A 12,213-nucleotide genomic window follows, 5' to 3' on the forward strand; every position below is an offset into this window, starting at 1 on the left:
ATGACTCTGATTGTCAGGCACACAAAGTCATACTTCCAAAAGAATTAGAATCCCATGTAGGGAGGGGGAAGATAATTCACTGTATATGCAGACATGTGTATTCTGGCCCCTATGTCAGTTACTGACATTTTTGTTTTTTAAAAAACAAAATAAAATTGAATTTGGTTAACAAGATTTTTTTCTCTTAAAATTAGAATGATTGCTTCTCAGTGGTTAATTCTGAACCCAGTAAATTTACTAATGCATTTTAAGGAGTATGGGATAGATACATGAAAAAAAAAAAAATCGCCGCCCTCATAGAACATAAAAATTCACCAAGACAATGCCATACTCTGATTTTACTTGAAGGTAGCCTATTGGCCTTCTCTTTTTGGCTTATCTCTACAATTTCCATCTGCTACAATTCCCATACGTTTTGTCAGCTGAAAGATGCATTTAATCATCCAACTCATATCATGCTGGGAAGCCTGCTGGAAAGAATCAGTGAATATGCATTTTCCTGTAATCCTTAATTTTGTCTAGTAGTAGTCTTACTTTATTCTTTTCTCAATGGTCTTGAATTGAGATGGCACCCAGTCAGTTGAAGATTATCTTAAAACTGTTCTATGCATTGGACATGTTAGTTCATTTCCTACATTTTTTTCTCCAAGGTTTGGTTCTTCCTATTTTTGCTCATCATAAGAAAAGGATTGCATAAGTGTCCAGATAAAATTGATAAATTGCAGTTTGGATTTTCTCTTTAATACCCTCCAGGATGCTTGGAAAAAACCAATGTAAGAGGAGTCATCACTCTACAAATATTTATGGAGCATCCATTGTATATTCTACCAAGTACTGAAATGTTGCAGGAGCCATTGAAGACACTGATAACAAAAAATTCAGTTGAGAAACAAAATGGGCTAGACTACAGTGAAATGAGACAAAAAGATTTGGTAATTTGATGGACCTATCTGGAATCCTGGTTCTGACATTTAAATATCTTTGCAAATTTGCAAGGCATATCAGCTTTCCAAGTTTTGATTTCCTTATTCAAAGGATGAGATGCAATTACCATGATTGTGAGAATTAGGATTTTAAAATGTATCTAAAATATTGGTTTAAAAATAAAACAGTTTAATAATTTTAAATGCACCTACTACTGGAATAAAATACACCCTACTTCTTTACTATAAATTTACAAAGCTGTGTGTGTATGTGTATGTGTGTGTGTGCGTGCGTTAATTGTATATACAAAAGATATTTAAATAACAGAACAAGGAAAGAAAAGAGACTTGATTAAATACCATAAAAGTTCAGGACAAATCTAAAATGACATAGAGTGAGGTAGTTAATGGAAACTTCCCAGAAGAAGAACAGTTTTAGAATATGGGAAGACATGTCTTTCAGATGAAATTAAGTGCATATCAGTTCTAATTTTAAATAAGATGGCCATTTTATAGCACTATGTGTTAGTAGATAATGTGGAAAATAATAAGGGGTTCTTTCCTTAATGGCCTTAAATAATAAGTTAAACATTCCTTGCTCTGATATGATGGCACTGAGGGTCAACTATTGATTTTTTAAGTTAGGAGGAACATGATAGAATGGTGACTTTAGAAGAAAATATACACCTACATCTTTGCCCAGTAGGTGATTCCTGTAAGCGGAATGATTTACCTTGCTACTTTTCAATGTCTTGCAACGTCATTAGAGGTCATGCCCACAAGCCCATATAATTCATCTGATAAACATTTGAAGGAAAAATATGAGGCAGGTTATGATAAAAGACAATGGAAATACTTAAGTTCCTCACTAATGTCTTGTATTATAAAGTGATTAAATATCTCTGTCAAATCCAATATGCTTCTTTTCTCCTTGAAATAACATTGTGAATCCAGTAAGTAAAATCCTTTGACTTTATATGCTTTAGGGCAACCAAGACACATGATTAGGTAGATGGCCCAGCCTTAATGCATTTTACTCTGGGAAGAATACAGGTATGAACCTAGATCTCTTGCTGCAGAAGGTTAAAGGCCCCTCTCTGCAGGTAGAAATTAAATGTATTGTAAGATGGTCCTTAGAGAGGGTTGGAAATTCTGGCAACAGAACTCTATTCCCATATCCCATTTTCACTTTACGGGAGGCAGATTCCCTTGGGCCAAGGACAGCATATTGTTCACACATTAAAGCTTCCCTCACCATGATTATAACAGCAAAATATCTTTTGACTGAGCTATGCATCTAAAAGAGCAATGTTTGAAACAAACAAAAAATAGCATATTATTTTTCAGCTATATTAGCTCATTTTCTCAAAAAAAAAAAAAAAAAAAAAACCATGGATTATACTGTCAACACAGCCCAGGATATAATAATTGCTCTGGTACTTCTGAAAAGACTTTTTTTTTTCCTTAAACATCACTGCCATCTCAAACAAGCTGTAGAGAAAAACAAAACAAAATCTTAAAGGCTTTTCATGTTATCTTCAATTTGTTATGGAGCAAGAAATATTTTTAGGTATTATTTTTTCATTCTTCCCAAATGATAAATTCACCAAATAATATAATTCAATTTAATTTTAATTTTAATTTTTTTACATATAATTTATTGTAGTCCTATCATCTGAATGTTTTGGGAAGAAATTCAATTAAACACTTGATAAGGTATTTTCCCTTTTTTATTGAACTATAATCAACATACAGTATATTACTAGTTTTGGATATACATCATTGTGATTCAGTATTTTCAGACATCACACATTTTTCACAGAACCAAAGAAAGAATCCTAGAATTTGTATGAAACCACAAAAGATCCAAAATAACAAAAGCAATCTTGAAAAAGAAAAACACAGCTGGAAGTATCACAATCCTGATTTCACATTATACTACAAAGTTATAGTAATCAAAACAGTATGGTATTGATAAATTTTCTTTTGATGACTTGCTAATATTCTTCTTAATAACTTAAAATAATGTAAATTCAAAATGTTAAAAATGGATTTGGAAAGATCATCTTTGATTAGCATATAGAAGGATATGAAGTATTTTTACTCCCTCTATAATAATCAATCATTGGATTAATTTACAATGTCATATTATCCTGTAAAACCATCAACAACCCTAGATGCAAAGAAATTTAAGAAAAATCAACACCCATTCATGAAATATGTCATAGATTAAGCAGGAGATGGAATGCTCCATTTTTAAAGCCAGTATCTAAATTTGAGGTGTGTCCTACCAAATGAGCAAGACTAGCACCCAAACAAGGAGAGTGTATGCTCAGAGGACAAGAACCATCCAAACTTTTGATAATTGAATGGGCTGACATGTTTTATTAGATTCTGAAGAGCCCCAGTGAATATGTTATACTCTTAGTAATAGAGCAATTCTCCCTAACAACTGAGTAAGGATAAGTAGGGAACGCAACTGAAAAGCAAAAAGAAATTTCTACTGTATAAGGAGATGATATACTTACAGAATATATGCCAGGCATGTATATTTTTTTAGGTCTTTGTTTCAAGGTAGTACTGTTGTGTTACAATGTGGGAAGTTGTTCTACATTTTTAATTCTCTGGGTATTTACCTACGTTGAATTTTTAAAATGTATTTATCTATTTTTAATCTTAAAGTTTATACCCCTTAATGCCCTTCTCCTATTTGCCCATTCCCCCACCCAACTCCCCTCTGACAACCACCAGTTTGTTCTCTGGATTTAAGAATCTGTTTTGTTTTGTTTTGTTTTGTTTTTTTCAGATTCCACATATAAGTGAAATCATATGGTATTTGTCATTTCTCTATCTGGCTTATTTTACTTAGCATGACACCCTCTAATTCCATCCATGTCATCACAAATGGTGAGAGTCCATTCTTTTTTATGACTCAGTAATATTCCATCATATAATTGCAAAGACACTACATCTTCTCTATCCCTTTTTTAAAAAATTTAATGTTTCAGTAGACTCACTAGAGAGGACATCTATATCTAGAGTTCTCATTTTGGAATAATTAAAGATGCTAATTGCTTCAATAGATTTGGAATTGTTAATATTTTTCATTTGATAGTTTTGGTTTAGTCTTTTCTAAAATAATTCATAGGAAACCATCAACAAGCTTTTAACAAAATAAAAAGGCAACCTAAAAAGTATATACAATATATGCAAACATCGAATCATTATGTTGTAACTTAATATAATGAAAATAATATATCACATATCAAGAATATCTCAATAAAATATAAAATTAAAAATAAATGTGGATAAAGTTGAATATATTAATGTTAAAACTTTAGACAAAACAAACAATAGACAAAGAAAAATAATATATTTGAAAAATACAATATAAATTAGCACTCATATATACATTTAAAAAAACTATTGTAATTGCACATGTTAAGAGATGAGAGTGGTTTAGCCTTGGATGCTTGTGTTGAAGGTTATTAAAGTGACCACATTTTGGACATGCTGCCTTCCTTGCCTTTAGACTACATAGTTAACATCATTTTTGCTATAACATCTCATGAAAAGTTATGAATTTTTCAGGTAATAGCACCAGAGATGCTATTTTGACTTGTCTCTCAAAAATACACTAATAATATATCCTTTTTGCAGAGGATATAAAAATATCTTTATCCTAATTCAAGAGAAAATTCAATTTAAATTCACTTTTTTTCCTGGTCTAGCTTTCCAATATCAATAAACTCACTTTCAGGAGAGGAACTTTTCGTGCATAACACTGACATATTTTCATCATGGTTACCAGTTGAGAAAGTGTATCACATGCATCTTACTTAAACCTAACAATGCTGCAAGGCAGACAGACTAATATTATTATCACCATGAAACTAATGGGGAAAGTGACAACAAGACATATTATTTATAGGCCATTTATTTCCTAAGCATAGCTGTAAGTAATATTGAGAATTATGATGTCAAAACAAAAACAAAAATACATGGTCCCTGTTTTTTCCTGGGAGATCAACAGGAGTTTAAATGTCTGGGATAACTCAGAAAGGCTCCTTAGAGGATCAGTTAAATCATAAATTTATCTAGGCCAAAGTGAGGATAAAAACTGAGAAATAAGAAGGGCTTCCAGCAACAGCAGTAATTTACACAAAAGTCTTGAAATGTGAAATTGCAGAATTTATTCTGCAAATGAAGAAATCAGTAAAATGATCCTAGAAATGTGAAAGAGCTGAACACTCGATTTTAAATATGCTGAAAGCCTTTTTTCAAATGTATGGAGTATAGCTGAGGTTTTGAAATATTAGCTTAACAAGATTGGGTTTAAATTTTTGGAAGATCATTGTGGTAAGATATACATTTCATTGGAACAGCAGATTAGAGATTAAAAGGGAAATGGGTTCCCCTCTTATACTGTTGGTGGGAATGCAAGTTGGTGCAGCCTCTTTGGAGAACAGTGTGGAGATTCCTCAAGAAATTAAAAATAGAACTTCCCTATGACCCTGCCATTGCACTGCTGGGTATTTACCCCAAAGATACAGATATAGTGAAAAGAAGAGCCATCTGTACCCCAATGTTTATAGCAGCAATGGCCACGATCACCAAATTGTGGAAAGAACCAAGATGCCCTTCAACGGACGAATGGATAAGGAAGATGTGGTCCATATACACTATGGAGTATTATGCCTCATCAGAAAGGATGAATACCCAACTTTTGTAGCAACATGGACGGGACTGGAAGAGATTATGCTGAGTGAAATGAGTCAAGCAGAGAGAGTCAATTATCATATGGTTTCACTTATTTCTGGAGCATAACAAATAGCATGGAGGACATGGGGAGATAGAGAGGAGAAGGGAGTTGGGGGAAATTGGAAGGGGAGGTGAACCATGAGAGACTATGGCTCTGAAAAACAATCTGAGGGTTTTGAAGGGGTGGGGGGTGGGAGGTCGGGGTACCAGGTGGTGGGTATTAAAGAGGGCACGGATTGCATGGAGCACTGGGTGTGGTGCAAAAATAATGAATACTGTTATGCTGAAAATAAAAAATAAATTAAAAAAAAATAAAAGGGAAATGGGAGATTTACAACAACCCAGGCAGCACACATAAGGACCTGAAAAGTAGACATTGGCACAGGGAACTTGAAAGTGATAAATGATACTGAAAGGTATTATAGAAGCAGAAAGTTAGGATTTCCTCAATGCTTGCAAAAGAGGAAGAACAAGAGGGCATTGTGACAGTGGGACCGAGGATGAGAAGTAGAAGTGGAAGTCAGGTCACTGGACAGAACGGATTTCAGGAGATTATGAGGACTTTAGGTTTGACTTTGTTAAACGGAAAGCATGGAGGTCTTGATTTAAAAAGGAAAGCAATTTGCCCATTTCTTAATTGGATTATTTGTTCTTTGGGTTATTTGAATTTATTTGAATTTGCTAAGTTCTTTATAGATTTTGGACACTAGTCCTTTATTTGATATGTCGTTTGCAAATATCTTCTCCCATTCTGTCAATTGTCTTTTGATTTTGTTAACTGTTTCCTTTGCTGTGCAAAAGCTTTGATCTTGATGAAATCCCAATAGTTCATTTTTGCCCTTGCACTACTGGGTATTTACCCTAAAGATACAAATGTAGTGATCCGAAGGGGCACGTGCACCCGAATGTTTATAGCAGCAATGTCCACAATAGCCAAACTATGGAAAGAACCTAGATGTCCATCAAAAGATGAATGGATCAAGAAGATGAGGTATATATACACTATGGAATACTATGCAACCATCAAAAGAAATGAAATCTTGCCATTTGTGACAGCATGGATGGAACTAGAGCGTATCATGCTTAGCGAAATAAGTCAAGCAGAGAAAGAAAACTATCATATGATTTCCCTGATATGAGAAAGTGGTGATGCAACATGGGGCTTAAGTGGGTAGGAGAAGAATCAACGAAACAAGATGGGATTGGGAGGGAGACAAACCATAAGTGTCTCTTTTTTTTTTTTTTTTAAGATTTTATTTATTTATTTGTCAGAGAGAGAGCAAGCGAGAGCGAGCACAGGCAGACAGAGTGGCAGGCAGAGTCAGAGGGAGAAGCAGGCTCCCTGCGGAGCAAGTAGCCCGTTGTGGGACTCGATCCCATGACGCTGGGATGATGACCGGAGCTGAAGGCAGCTGCTTAACCAACTGAGCCAACCTCCCTCCCATTTTTCCTTATCTTCATAGTTATTATTTTCTTTCTTTTCTGATGTGTATTTGTATTAAACAGTCAACTGGATTAGAGGTTTTGTTCTAATTTGCTTATACAAGAGTCTGACTCCTATTTTATTCCCCAGTGTTATTATATTCTTAAAAGCACAGGTTTAAGTAAAAAATATATATTTGGTAGTTAACTAAGATTTCCTAAACTCCTTGCATTATCTGCTAGTGGTTAATGTATTAATTTATACTAAACTTACATAATACAAGATTATATGTTGCAACCTCCATAATAATCACTACAATAGGGAAATGTATCTAAGTAAAAAATTAATAGAAGGAAATGGAATATAAGTAATTTATAATTTTCAGTTGTTCTGCCATTGGAAGGCATAGGTAAATAAATGAATATTGAAGAAATTGTCACCAGCATACCTGCACTACCATATATTCTAAAATAAAGTTTTGAAGTTGAAAGGAAATTACACCAGATCATAAGTTGGATATATTTAAACAAGTGAAGCACAACGATAATAATGCACAAGTAGGTAAATATAAAGGATTACTTATAATAATAAAATAAATTTTAAGTTACTTAGACTACATGTTAAACTCTCATTAAAACAAACTTGGAAATTTCTTGTAGAAGAAATGACACTGTCGCATTATTTTATTATTATGTTCGTTCTTTCTGCTGTTGAATTTCAGATGAAGGGCAAATATTTTGTTTGACAGTATGTCACATAATTTCTCTGAAAACTTAGAAACTGTAGGTTTCAAGTTGACAAAATCATTTTTAAAATGACTTCTAAGTCTCTGTATATATGATTTTCCTTCCTTATAAGGAAAACAAAGAAGAAAATGCTTTTCTGTTCTTTATTTTCATGATGTGCAAGGCAGATATTTTAAAATATCCTTCTTTTGATTTGAAGTAGTAATAATGGAGAAAGGAATAATATTGTTTATATTGTTCAACTATAAATGGATGCTAGTAATTATTGATTGACTATCAAACCATAGGTCAAGTGATGAAAGTGTAAATATTAGTGAAAGCTGAAAGCTTTTGAGTTCTATAAAGGATTTCCATTTTTATTAGTATCAAATGTACCAAATTGTAGGATGAGTTTGGCAAATATAAAGAGTTTAGATACACAGCCAGTGGTTCAGAGGGCAGGACAAATCTGCCCTTCCAGCATCATTTTAATCCCTATCATATCTGTCTAAAATTCTAATGGACTGGAGCTTTAAACTATATACTGATGGCTTACAAGCTATACCAGGCATATTAGGATGTGAAATCAAACCTCGATCAGAGGAAAAATTCATTTCACATCACAGCTACTTCTATGAAACAGCTATTGTTTCCTAACTAAATGATATAAAGGAAGGAAAATAGACTTTCAGTTACCATTCATTTCCATGGCAAAACCCATGTTAAAATTCTTTCTTATAAGAGCTTATTTAATAGTGTTATAGGGTGTTATATTTGTTGCCAGTTATGCATGTATTTGAAAATTCAAAGTGACATAAAGAGAATGGTGTAGACCACAAAATACCCGAAGATTTACCAATATATACAAAATATTATGTTTTTATGGATGGCTATTTAAAAGTCTTCATGATTTTAAAAAATTGTGATTAATTTCCAAACAGGAAATATATTGAGTTTGCAGGTGAAAACAATAGTTTATTTCTTTGGAATCTAATATGGCTTCCTGGAGCATGTAAATATGATTGGTGCTGAAAAGGAGGGATAAGGTAATTTTCAGAAAGGTGATAGAAGTATTGTTAATAAAGACCCAGACCCACCTAACATTCATTAGATATGCTTAAGTGAGGAGCTAGCAGGAAAAAGAATTTATCTCATACCCATGTGATTAGGGATCACACTCATAGGGAAGCGAATTCAAATTGCTCAGACTGAAAACCTTGCTTTAACATTTCCTAGCTGTGTAAGCTTGGAGAAACAAACCATTTGGTTATTACTTAAAAATGTATCTAAAAGATTCTCATAAGGAAGAAGTGAATTTAAGATTCCAACTTTGAAGAATAGTTAAAGCTACATTTTCTTTCTCCTCAATCATTTCTGAAATAATTTTAAATTGAGATATAATTAAGACACTACAAAATTTATTATTTAAAAGGTCCCTGGGTGCCTGGTTAGCTTAGTTGGTTAAGTATCTGATTCTTGATTTCGGTTCAGGTCAGTGATCTCAGGGTGGTGAGAGCAAGCCCCACTCTGGGCTCCACACAAATTGTAGAGTCTGCTTGAGAGTCTCTCACTTCCTCTCCTTCTGCCCCTCCCCTCCATTTAAGCACACACACTCTCTCTCTTATTAAAAAAAAAAAAAAAAAAGTGTACATTCACTTCTGTTTTTTTGTTGTTTCATTTTGTTTTAGAATATTACACAGTTGTGCAACTATCACTGCTATCTAATTCCAAAATATCCTGTCTTTATTACCCATTAACAGTTGCCCAGTCCACTCTTTCCATTATTCCTGGCAACCACTAACCTACTTTCTGTCTCTATGAATTTGCCTATTCTGTATATTCCCCAAAAATGGAATAATACAATGGTCATTAGTTTCTAGTTTCTTATACTTAACATTTGTAAGCTTAATTTATGTGCTACAGTGCATCAGAACCTTATTTTTATGTCAGAAAAATACTTCTTTATATGGATATACTGTATTTTATTTATCCTTTATCAATATGTAGATATTTGAATTGTTTTAACTTTTTGGCAATAATGAATAATGTTATGAAAATTCTTCTATAAATTTTTGTGCACACAAATATTTTCAGCATTCTTAGGTACGTACTTTGGAGCAGAATTGCTGGGTCAATCTCTACTTGCTATGTGTCTAATCAGTCTTCTAATTCTTTTTGAGCTTGCTTCAATAGTTTCTGGCTTTTCCTTAAATTTTATTTAAAGTATTTCTATATCTATTTACATTAAAAAGCTTTTAAATATATGTATTAATATATTTTTAATAAATATATTCTTGTAGAATTTAATTTAAATTTTGTCATTTGTTTCCTCCTAATTTTCTCAGTGGTGTCGATGGATGTAATGTAACTGTAGTTTTTATGGGTAGAAGATACCAGCTAATACAATGCATATCTGTAGATACAGGATAGAATTGGGGGTTAAAGGAGAAAGAAGTTATCATGATTATTTGGGTAAAAAAGATTATATTTATTTATTCATAGACTGCATGTATATGGGGGAAATGAGCCAAAATAATGAAACTCTTGATTTCTATAACACCTGAATAATTGTATTACCCACTCCTGTGTTCCTCATAATGTATCATAGCTTTTGTAGTGTCAATGTTGAGGAAAGTATTTTAAAGTTCATATATGTGCATGCTTAATTTGCATCTCTATCAACCAGTGTTTTTTGCCAGAGATTCAATGCTATGTGAAACTGAGCCACCTTGATTTACCCAGACATCAGTATACACCATGTACTTGCTATGTTTCAGTTATATTGTTCATTCATCCCTAAGCTTTTCATTTCAAGAATGTTTACTATATGGAAAATAAAATGAGTCCACTGCACCAGTTAGGATCCAATTAGTAGACAGTAACAACACAGCAATCTAAGAAAAAGAAAGTCTCCGCGTGGAGAATCATAACTTAGAACTTACTGCAAAGTTCAAGGATGCTCAAGGCATTCCTGAAGGAAGTCTTCCCCAGGGAGGCTTACTGACAGCAGATCACCCACTTTGGAGCACCAGGGGAATCTGGCCATAGAGAGTCACTATATTAACGGAGATAATGGCTTGAGGTCTCTATGGAAAAGACTTAAAGTTGATTAATAATATGCACGTGCCTAATGTGCATAATCCTTCTTGGGCACTCCTAAGACCAAGAGGCTCTGGATTTGCAAATTGTTTTAGATCTGTAAACTGAACAAGAGTTCATGACCTTATTTTATGGCAAGAATTATAAAGATTCTGGCTACCAGACATAGGGCTTTCTCATTATACTGATCAAGCACTCCTCTCGTCCTCCATCAGCTTTGGACACTTTAATCAATTTGCCATTACATAAGATATATACTGGCCAAGACTTTCTGAGATGGGTGTGTTCCTGTTCCCTTTATGTTGATGTACTTATCATGGTGTTGGCAGTTAACAATGGAACTTTGTCTCTGCTAGCCCAGGATCCCATAACCCCGCTGAAATAGAGGAACCGACTTCATGGCAATAATCCCTACAGTTATACCTGGCTTAGAATGAGAACAACCACAAAATTTATGAGAGCAATTTCTTCACTTACGTATTTCTCAATGCTTTAAGAAGGGAGTGTCTTATGGGACTTCTGTTATCCTTAATAATTCTATCCAGGACACTCATTAATTCATATTCTAGAAGTAAACCTTTGTGGGTCCCAGTGGCTTTCTCTAAAATTTGAATGTATATATTCCTAGGTTTGGTGGTAACTTTCAACTCTCAACTCTAACTTTCATTAGACTATATGGTTAATTAATATCTTGGGTTGTCTTTTTTGGGGGCGAGCAGTTTCCCATGACCTTTGCATGGCTTTTTTTCATTTTCATTCTGGCTCCTAATAAAGTTCATAAGAAAGTGTGACTAAAGAAAAATATATGAATCTTCACATGTCTAAGAGTTTTATTTTATTATTTCTCTCAATTTTAGTTGATAATCTGCCATGCTATTAAATTTAATTAATATAATAAATTATTAAATTAATATTTCCTCATAATTCCTAGTGTTTTCTACAATCCAGTGTTATTAGAAAAATATCTTCGATAAGTGAAATTCCTATTTATAGATGAGCTATTTTTACCCTCTAGAAACCTTTAAAAATAGGTAACTATTTTTAAAATGTAATTTTTAAAGAACTGAAAGGAGGCATACAGTTTTACGTCAAGTGACCTCCGTGTAAGTCCCTAGCATAATTAATGGGGGAAAAAATGCAGCTATCAGAATATAATAGAACTATCTATCTCACACAGATTCAGGTGAAAGATTAATATTTGTTTACACACACACACACACACACAGAGAGAGAGAGAGAGAGAGAGAGGCAGAGATAAGAGATTGACAGAAATATGGAAAAA

The sequence above is a fragment of the Mustela nigripes genome, chromosome 15, assembly GCF_022355385.1.
Source record: "Mustela nigripes isolate SB6536 chromosome 15, MUSNIG.SB6536, whole genome shotgun sequence".
Classification (NCBI taxonomy): Eukaryota; Metazoa; Chordata; class Mammalia; order Carnivora; family Mustelidae; genus Mustela; species Mustela nigripes.